The following is a 10,287-nucleotide window of genomic DNA, read 5'->3' as shown; positions in this document are numbered from 1 at the left end:
GTAGAATTTACTTCGCAATGATACGTAAAATGAAACATTATTATCAAAAATCTTGAATTTGTTCGAAAATGAGGAGAAATTGTTACCAGAATCCTCCCGATGAATTGTTTCTGCCGAAATTTGTTCAAGTGCTGGAGCTCTTTTTGGTATTTTGAAAGTAACAAGTACTTCGCAAACTATCGTTAAAATGAATCGCAATTTAATGTAAGATTTCACAGGATGGCTCGAAATATATTTTAATCGGTAGAATAGAAAGATATTACTCGACATTGGTCGTAGGTATATGCGATGTTGAGATTGAATTTCTCACGTCGAGCCAGCCATTTACAACATCTATGTATAACCACCAAAAGTGTGTAAAAAATGTACAACCTATCGTTGCTCAACTTTTGAAGCAACTCTATCTGCCTCTTCATCCAGGTGCATTTGTAACAAAGCTTCAAAGTTTTCATGATTGTTCGCTTCCGGTAGAACTATTGCTTCGGGATCTGTAGCTCCTGGGATGCAAGTTCCGTGGAATTGCATGTAATTTATAACACAGTGTTCGTTAGGTTTGCATTCGTTTTCAGCGAGGCAAATTTGACGAGTGACTGGTTGCTGCAAGATTTCGCTGGCTGGTTGACCCGATTCGATGAACGCGCAATGAGTATTGATCGTGATTAAAGTCACCATCAGTAACAGTTTGTTTGAACGCATGATACTTGGAAAAAATACCGATCGAAATTCGTCATTAAAAAATTACGAGTACCTGCTGGGTAATTATTTGACGAGTGTAAAGTAAAAATTATAAACGTTCGAATTGAAAAACATGTCACGCAAAACGGATCAAAATGTACTTATGAGATCGATACTGCTGAAGGTATTCGTACTTATATATAAGCCATATATAAGCGACTTATCGCGTTAGTAATCAGATGCATACTGTTGATCAAGTGTTGAGCTTGAGCCAGATCTGCTGTAAGCATAACTATGACAAAATCGACCAATGCTGGGAGCACATGTGTTGAACCAGGCTTTTCTTTTCACATACTCTCTGCTTGGGCCACCAGTTCTGTTAGAACATGCATCCGGTGTTACATGTCTTTATAATATACTTACTCATCCAGCTGTGTGTCGTTTGTAGATATTTTCAGTTCTTTTTCAGCTTCCACTGGTGAAGTGTAACGAAAAATAGAAATTCATGCAGCATAGATTATTTCAATACACGTGTTGCCAACTGGCGAGTAGAAAAAGTATGGAAATTGGAAATGTTCGAATATTTATTCGGTGAAATGAGAAATTAGAGGGGGGTTTCAATATCTACTCGACTTATTTATTCGAAAATGTTTATGAAATATGAAAGTTTTTTTAATCTTGGATGTTTGTGAAAAACTTCGATATAATCTCATAATACATATCTATCAATATTTTTAATTACGTAGGCAAAGATAACTATTTGGTAGATATGTACCCACGCTATATGTGCTTACACTTGTAAATACCTATACTATACCATTACAGGCCCTTACTTTCCTACTTACATCTGTGGATAGGTATAGTGTGTAGAAATAATGACAAAACTGACGCTTATGTAGTATGTACACATTACACAATTCACATGTGGCCAACTTGTCACTGAATTTGACGCTATTAACGTCCCATTCTACTACTGTTTGAATTATTATGAGATCGTTTACGATATACCAGACCATTTCTTAGGCCCATGTTGTTCCAGAATGCTGAGAAACTGTTGACATAAGCATCGTCATTGTACTCTATTCTTGGAAAATTCTCGACTGTATCAAAAAAGAAAAAAACACTCACGCATTTAGCGTGAGAAGACCGACTCTTCTTCAAAGAAAAATCTTTTACGAACGATTTTGATTCACTTTTTTTGAAACATTCGTACAGCAATAAATTGATCTGTTTCTGTATACAATCGAATCGAATAATTTATACGAACGAATGGCGATTAACTAAATTGAATGATTTCTTGGTGAATCATTTGCAAACGGATCAATTAATTTACGATTGATTCGGTTTTTGGTGAAACAATTATATTAGTCCAGCATATGACAATAGGAGTAATTGCACCCGCCCGCCCGCCCATCCTCCGGGACAACTTTTTTCTTAAAGGGGTTACATCCTAAGGAACATTTTAAAGCAAACTTGCCCAAAAAAAAGTTGGCCTGACTTACAAAATGGCGGCCATTTTGATTGACAGGTCAGCCGAAATCGCAGATTTTGCGTTTTAACATAGGACTCGCACGAAATTTTTCAAACTTTGTAAAGGTAGATCGAAAGATCATGCATAGATTTATCATTTGTCAAAATTTCAAGTGCTAAAGTGCGTTTTTCGATTTTTGGTGAATTTTTAAAAATCCAATTTAGGCCAAAAATGAGAGAAAAAATCAAAATTTTAACAAATTGACCAAGAAAGGTTAAATTTGGGATATACCCTATTTTCAACATGCTAAATCGATTGGAAACGGTTTCAACCCATTTTGAGCAGTTCTGGAGCCTCCAGCAGATCTTTGAAACTCGAAATTCTCACAAAATTCCATGAAATTGGAGTTGTAAAGCAGAAATATATTCTAAAAACTAAATTCAATACGCTACGAAGTCAACTGCAGGTGGATTTTATGTCGTTTTGGAGCCTTCAGAGATTTTTTGAAAATTACTGGAGCCTCCAGTAGATTTTTGAAACTTGAAATTTCCCCAAAATTTCATCAAACTGAGATATGGAGAGTCGATATTCATTCTGCAAACTAATTTCAATATGCTACGAAGTTGACTGCTGGTGGATTTCAAGTCGTTTTGGAGCCTCCAGCGACTTTTTGAAAATTCCTGAAGCCTCCAGCAGATTTTTGAAACATTAAATTTTCACAAAATTTCATCAAATGGAGATGGAAAGCTGAAATTCTACTCTACACTCCAATTTTAACCCCCTCTGAAGACGACTTCAGGTGGATTCAAGTCATTTTAGAGCCTCCAGCGACTTTTTTGAAAATTACTGGAGCCTCCAGTAGATTTTTGAAACTTGATGAAATTTCCCCAAAATTTCATCAAACTGAGATGGAGAGTCGAAATTTATTCTGCAAACTAATTTCAATACGCTGCGAAGTTGACTGCTGGTGAATTTCAACTCGTTTTGGAGCCTCCACCAACTTTTTGAAAGGTTGTATGGTGTTTTTTTGGAAAATCGAAATTTTCTCAAAGTATCTGGAAGCTTCAAAACCATTTGAAACCACCATGTAGATGTAGTCTGCGAAGTAAATTTCAGATTGCCAACTCCATTTGATAAATTAATGTTGCGGGAATTTCAAGTTTCAAAAATCTACTGGAGGCTCCAGTAATTTTCTAAAAAGTCGTTGGAGACTCTAAGATGACTTGAAACCACCTGAAGTCGTCTTCAGAGGGTGTTAAAATTGCAGTGTAGAGTAGAATTTCAGCTTTCCATCTCCATTTGATGAAATTTTGTGAAAATGTAAAGTTTCGAAAATCTGCTGGAGGCTTCAGGAATTTTCAAAAAGTCGCTGGAGGCTCCAAAACGACTTGAAAAGTTGAAATTCACCTGCAGTACTTCGTAGCGTATTGAAATCAGTTTTTATAGAATATATTTCTGCTTTAGAAATCCAATTTGATGGAATTTTGTGGGAATTTCAGTTTCAAAAATCTGCTAGAGGCTCCAAAACTGCTCAAAACGGGTTGAAACCGTTTCCAATCGATTTGGAATGTTAAAAATAGGGTATATCTCAAACTTCAGCTTTCTTGGTCAATTTGGTAAAATTTTGATTTTTTCCTCATTTTTGGCCTAAATTGGATTTTCAAAAATACACCAAAACCTTTTTAAAGTTTGAAAAATTTCGTGCAAGTTCTATGTTGAAACGCAAAATCTGCGATTTTGGCTGACCTGTCAATGAAAATGGCCGCCATTTTGTAAGTAAGGCCAACTTTTTTTGGGCAAGTTTGCTTTAAAATGTTCCTTAGGATGTCCCCTTTAAGAAAAAAGTCGTCCCGGAGGATCGGCCGGGGGGGGGGGGGTGCAATTACTCCTATTGTCATATGCCAGACTATATAAGAATTGATCTGTTGACTGTTTTCAAGCGAAGTGAATCAAATCGAATCGAATCATTCACAACCGATTGGCGATTGAACAAATTGATTGATTTCTAGGTGAATCATTCGCGAACGTGTCGATTTGTATAAGTGACTCGTTCGCAAGCAAATCAATTCATTTACTTAATTTTTGATGAATCATTTGCGAACGAATTGATTTGTATAAGTGACCCGTTCGTGAATGAATCGATTCGTTCAAGTGACTCGTTCGCGAACGAATAGATTCATTCACTCAATTTTTGATGAATCATTTGCGAACGAATTGATTCGTGTAAGTGACTCGTTCGCGAATGAATCGATTCATTCAAGTGACTCGTTCGTGAACGAATCGATTTATTTACTTAATTTTTGATGAATCATTCGCGAACAAATTGAATAATTTTTAGTTGATCATTCGCGAACGAATCGATTTATTTACTCAACTTTTGGTGAATCATTCACGAACGAATTGAATTATTTTTTGTGAGTCATTCGCGAACGAATTGATTCGTATAAGTGAATCGTTCGCGAACGAATCGATTCATTTACTCAATTTTTGATGAATCATTTGCGAACGAATCGATTTATTTACTCAATTTTTGGTGAATCATTCACGAACGAATTGAATCATGTTTTGTGAGTCATTCGCGAACGTATTAATTCGTATAAGTGACTCATTCGCGAACGAATTGATTCAATTATTTGTGGGGGGGGGGGAGGGATTTCAATTTGACAATTTTCATGATTTTTTCTGCAGTTTTGACAAATTATCATTTAATTTAGCGAATTTTGGATTAATTCTTGGTATTTTTCAATAATCTAAACACTTGAGCAGTCTGACTGTGCAAAATTTTACCCAAATGAGACATTTTCTGATAGTTGATCAATTTTTGATATTTGTGAGTGACTTTCACAATCAATTTTACAATTTTTACGATACTTGATTTGTGAATATTTATTTCTAGCTTTTTTATTAAACGTCGAGATTGTCAGAATTCTTATTTTGGCCTTCTACCATTACTATTTCATATTATATCATTTGTAGATTGATCAATAATTTTTCAACCAACTAATCCACCTTAATTTTTCTTTGTTTCAGGTGAGTACAAATTTCCTTTCAAAAATGATAGAATATGAACTCGCATATTATGAAAATAATTACCTAAGTAGTAAGTAATTTTGTAATCCTTATGAGAAAAGTTACGCAAGTCACTTTTACACCTGTGTCTTTTTTTTTGGATCGCGAAATTTCTATTTCAGCCACAATAATCGTTTGATTAGGAGACTTGAAAAAAACTGAAATTGAAAAGTTCAACTTTGGGGACCACTGGGAAGTTGAAGATCGCTGGATGAGAGAGTTTGGGGGTGGATATTTCAATAGTGGTTCGATATGAAAAATTTAAGACCACAACCACTTCCATACCCCTTTTCAGTCAGCACTCCTTGTCCATAACAGATGACAACCGAAGTGCTCAATTTTCACGATTTTGAGAACCTTTCTGAATCGTTTTTGTAATTCGATCTGAAAAATGTGATGATGCTAAAAAATTTGGAACATCAGAACCAAAAGGAACAGAGCTGTAGAGTCGCAAAATTGAGCCATTTTTGAAAAAAATAATAAGTAACAATTTTCGTTTGCAACATTTGGTGATATGTAAGTAGTTGACGATACAAATCAACCATCTTCATTGAAAAAAATTCAGCTGTTTTGCTCAAAAAAGCACCCACAACAAACGTCGTAGCCATTTTCGAAATATTTATTATTCAATTTCACACAATTTCACTAGCATTTGCTATCTTTGTGTATGCGATATTGTACGACTACTCCATCAAATTCAGCAGGACTGCGTTGGTATAGTTAGCATGAGTAATATTATTATTTAAAAATACTGATTTAATATGTACAAAGAAACTTCCATCAAAAATAATCTCACGTTTTTTTTTCACCACATTTTCCCATAAGCATGAATCTGTAAGGAGATCTGTAACATCGATGGTTTTCTTTTTCGCAACAAGAGTTGAAAAAACAAAGACCAACTTTTCTCGGTATACATTTTCCCACGAAGAGAAATTTATAAGGAGACCTGTAGCAAACTTGGTCAGATCTGCAGCCCAAACTAGTCATACACCAGCTGCCTTGTTTTTCTGAACTACCCATGATTGGTAACGTCGAACACGCAACGATGGAAACAATTAAAACCATACGTACTCGCAACATGGCGACCTATATAGCCTATAGGCGATAAAAATATGTACCATAAGTAATGATGAGAAGGTAAAGGTATTTTGTATGTAACAAAATAAAGTCAAATTTTAATCACATAAACATTCATTCGGTAAATCATACGAGTAATTTTGCAATCGAATACATACGCATGCCAATTCAATCAAAAATTATCTCAGTCGTATTCGATGGGTCTCGTCGCACAGATTCCGAAAATTGGCAAAATAAACGCGGGTCTGGAACAAAATTGGTTTTCTCCTTTACAACAAGCGTTCAAAATGCAAATATCGCCTCGTATTGGCGAATACTCGTACGCTTCTGGTTCTGGTTCTGGCTCTGGCTCTGGTTCTGCTGGATCTGGTTCTGGCTCTGGTTTTGAATCTGAACTGACGATTGATAACGTCGTCGAACACAGAATGATTAAGAGAATTGAAAATACCTTCACTCGCAACATTGAGATTGCGGCGAAAAAATAATTATGTACCTAACTATGAAATTGAAACAACAATATGGTCGAATTAGAATTACAAATATTCACTTGATCAACTTTGCAATCAAATGAAAATGAACACAATAATAATAATAATAAATAGACGCGTAAACTATTTTTCTTAGTACATATTTCAAGTAGGTATTTAATTAGAAAATCATCTATCGAGAACGTTCTACGGTCCGGTTAATTTTTCAAATCAGATGTTGGCTATCATTATAATTTCACGATTGAAGCAAATGTGGAGAACGGAGCTAAAGAGGGAGAATGAGGAGAGGTGAAATTTTAAGAGAAAATTGATACACGTATCGAAAACCATGATTTGATTTCTTTTTGCCCCTTTTCTATCGCTTCGCTTGGGCCACTTGGATTTTTTTTCAAATTTTTTGAAAAAATGATTCTTCAAAAAGAACGAGATGTTTTTACAAAATCTCGAGTTAGAAAAGAAATAAAAATTTGACCGGTCGGTCATTGCATCGTTTTTTTTTTTTTTTTTTTTTTTTTTAATTCAAAAAAGTAGTCCAAAAATTACAAAAAAGTCTTAATTTTGACTCACGATTTCAATAATCAACTATACAAACCTTGTTGTAGAGGTTTTGCTAGAATTTTTTTGACAGTTCTCTCCTTCTTTTGAATAAAATGATGAAAGGGGTAGAGAGAGGGGTGCAGAGAACGGGCTGAGTCTTGAAATCATATTAGTGGCATAGCCAAAGAGGGAGATTGAGGTAATTGCGGTCCCCTCTTGCGGATGAAAATTCAATATAAAACGTGCAAACATGCAAAAGTGGGTGTTTTTTCGTTTTTTGAACCAATTTTTTTGGAAAATTTTCTTGGAATAAGTAATCATACATTATGGAGAATTTTTGAAAATTTGCCCCAAATTTCGATTTTTTGTGCCTAAAAATTTGGGTTGCCCTCCCCCTCCACCGCTGGGTGAAATGCTGACTATGCCGCTGAATCTTCATGGAGAAAAATATCAAAAAAATCGTCCATTTGGAATACTTTAAAAAGTTGATGACACTTTTTCATTTTTGGGGGGGGAGGAGGGGGTGACTATGGGTTTATTTAAGGACATTGACGTGGTACGAAATTTTATCTTGGAAATACGAGAAAGGCTCGAATTTAGCTTTCTGGATTTTAGTGTAGCCTACACTCTGGCTTATATTTTTTGAATAAATTCGGGTTTTGAAAATTTTTTCTTCGCAAGTATTTTGCATTAATAATACTAAAATTTTGCCATATAAGTTCAAAAAAATGGTTAAAATATATCGATTTAGAGCGATCGACTTTACAGCTGTTACCTGTAGGTTGGTCACTGTGCCGTGTACAGCTACAAGGCTAGAGGCACGGGTCATTTTATGCTGTTACATTAATGGAAGGAGGTTGGACTTCTGGAGAAAGGAGAGTAAGACTGAAGGGTTATGAGCTATTTCAGGTAGAGTTTTAGGGAGGTTGAGTGAGTTTCTTAAACTGGTATGATCTTGACAGGTGAGTAAGATGTGGGAGATAGTGAGTTGGACTTCGCATGTAGAGCATATTGGAGGGGGTACTTTTTTGAACAGATGAGAGTGGGTGAGGAGGGTATGGCCTGTACATACATGGCATAAGGCAACGGCCTGCTTCCTGGATAAATCTTGAATGTTGGTGGTGTGGCTTTGACTGGGAATTAACCGTCCACATATGGCTTCCATCACATCAAGACACTGGAACAGGTATTTCTGGTACAGGTGAAATTCTTAGGGACTGCTTTGCTGCTAAGTCTGCTGTTTCATTTCCCAAAATTCCTGAGTGGGCTGAAATCCAGGCTATGGTAACATCCATGTAACATTGGAGAGATGAGATTTCTGAGGCAATTGGATGTTGCTTAGATTTAGATCTTTGTTGTGAGATGGAATTTAGTGAATCAGTGAAGATCACAACTTTGTTGAGTATGCTTTCAATTGCCATGTTTAAAGATGTAAGGATAGCATATATAGTTCACATGAAAGAATACTGAACAAGCGCGGAAGTGGAAATCTCGAAACCTCACAATCACGAAGGACCAAACAACCACAGTGATCCACGGATTTCGACCCATTGGTGTAAAACAAAATGAAATCATTATACTGAGCAATACAGTTATTGATGATTTGAGTATTTAGTTGAGTGTGTTTGAGCAATGATGTATCAAATGAGAGAATATTATACTTAGTTTTTATAGGATTTTCTGGATGGAATGGTGGGAGAGGATATATCGCAGCTCGGGAGTAATAAAGTCACATCTCAAAAAAAATTGATTTTGATGTTTTTGCATTTTTGGGGTTTGTATGACCCCCCTCAACCAAAAATAACACTTGGAGTTGGGTACATTATCTAGATCTTGTAAAAAATGCAAATGGCCTAACTCAAAATCTCAACAACATTGCAAATTGTTTGGAGTTATAAGGATACATCTCAAAAAACTCCACCTTTTTTGAGCAAATTTCATACATACAAAGTGTTAACAGTTTTGATTGTTTTGAATGTTTGTCAGTTAGAAATAGTCACAAGGAGTGCATTTGAAGAGCTCTATTCCAAAGTGGGTTAAGTCATCGATTTTTCAAAGTAAATTTTTCTACAAGTAATTGTTCTATGTCCAAAGAAAGGAAAGGTGCACCGACCTTTGAAAACAGAACAAATTTCAGCATCAAAAACTTTAAACGCATTTTTTGGAGGAAAAAATGACTTAACCCACTTTGGAATAGAGCTCTTCATTTTTTATTGGTTTGAACCAAATGGAAATTTTTTTTAAATTGATCATTTTTCAGAAAAATGAATTTGCACATATAATGAAATTTTAGTTTTTTGAGAAAAACTCAAAAACCAAGCACTCTAGAAAAAAACTAATAACATGTCGATTGGAAATTTAATTCTCTACAACTTTGTTGTCATGGAATTTTTTTGGACGCTTCCTTTTGCCTCCACATCAACTTTAATGAAAGGTTATAACTCAAAATGTTTTCCAAACATTGAAATATTTCCTCTTTAAGATTTTATTTTTCAAATTATTCTTATGGTAAATGAAGGTAAGATACCCAATCTTTAAAATGAGACGCTATTCATTCCTCACAATTAATTATAAGTTGATGAAAATAATGTATCAAGTTTTTTAAAAAAAGAAAATCGCTCTCCTGTGAAATTTCACTTTTTTGAGATGTGACCTTAAACCTTATTACTCCCAAGGTGCGATATCTGAATGGGGAGTTAAGAATGGAAGAAGCTTTACGGAGATATGAGTCATAAGCATATGGAAGATTGGGATCAATTTTTGAGTGTATGGTGAGAGAGAGACTGTTAATAGTTTGAAGGTGAATGAAAAATGTTGAAAGGATGAGTTTTGATCGTATAGAAGGGAGGATTTCAGATGCTTCCTGATATAATAACTGTATAGGAGTAGTTCTGAGGGCTCCAGTTGCCAGCAGAAGAGCTGTGTTGTGAATAGTGTTCAGTGATTTGAGTGTTGACTGTTTAGCTGATG

At 35.2% G+C, this 10,287-nt stretch overlaps 1 long non-coding RNA gene across 1 annotated transcript; it reads right to left on the bottom strand.

Annotated features, from left to right (window-relative positions):
* Positions 1-5,816: 5,816 nt before the first annotated feature.
* Positions 5,817-7,140, bottom strand: LOC135841024 (uncharacterized). The gene is made up of 2 exons (XR_010557828.1): positions 6,451-7,140; positions 5,817-6,310 (listed from the first exon to the last, which is right to left on the bottom strand). It is a non-coding gene; the product is annotated as an uncharacterized LOC135841024 (long non-coding RNA).
* Between the last annotated feature and the right edge of the window lie 3,147 nt (positions 7,141-10,287).

This window comes from Planococcus citri, chromosome 3 (genome assembly GCF_950023065.1).
Source record: "Planococcus citri chromosome 3, ihPlaCitr1.1, whole genome shotgun sequence".
Taxonomy (NCBI): Eukaryota; Metazoa; Arthropoda; class Insecta; order Hemiptera; family Pseudococcidae; genus Planococcus; species Planococcus citri.
This window is presented reverse-complemented; position numbering and strand designations above follow the sequence as displayed.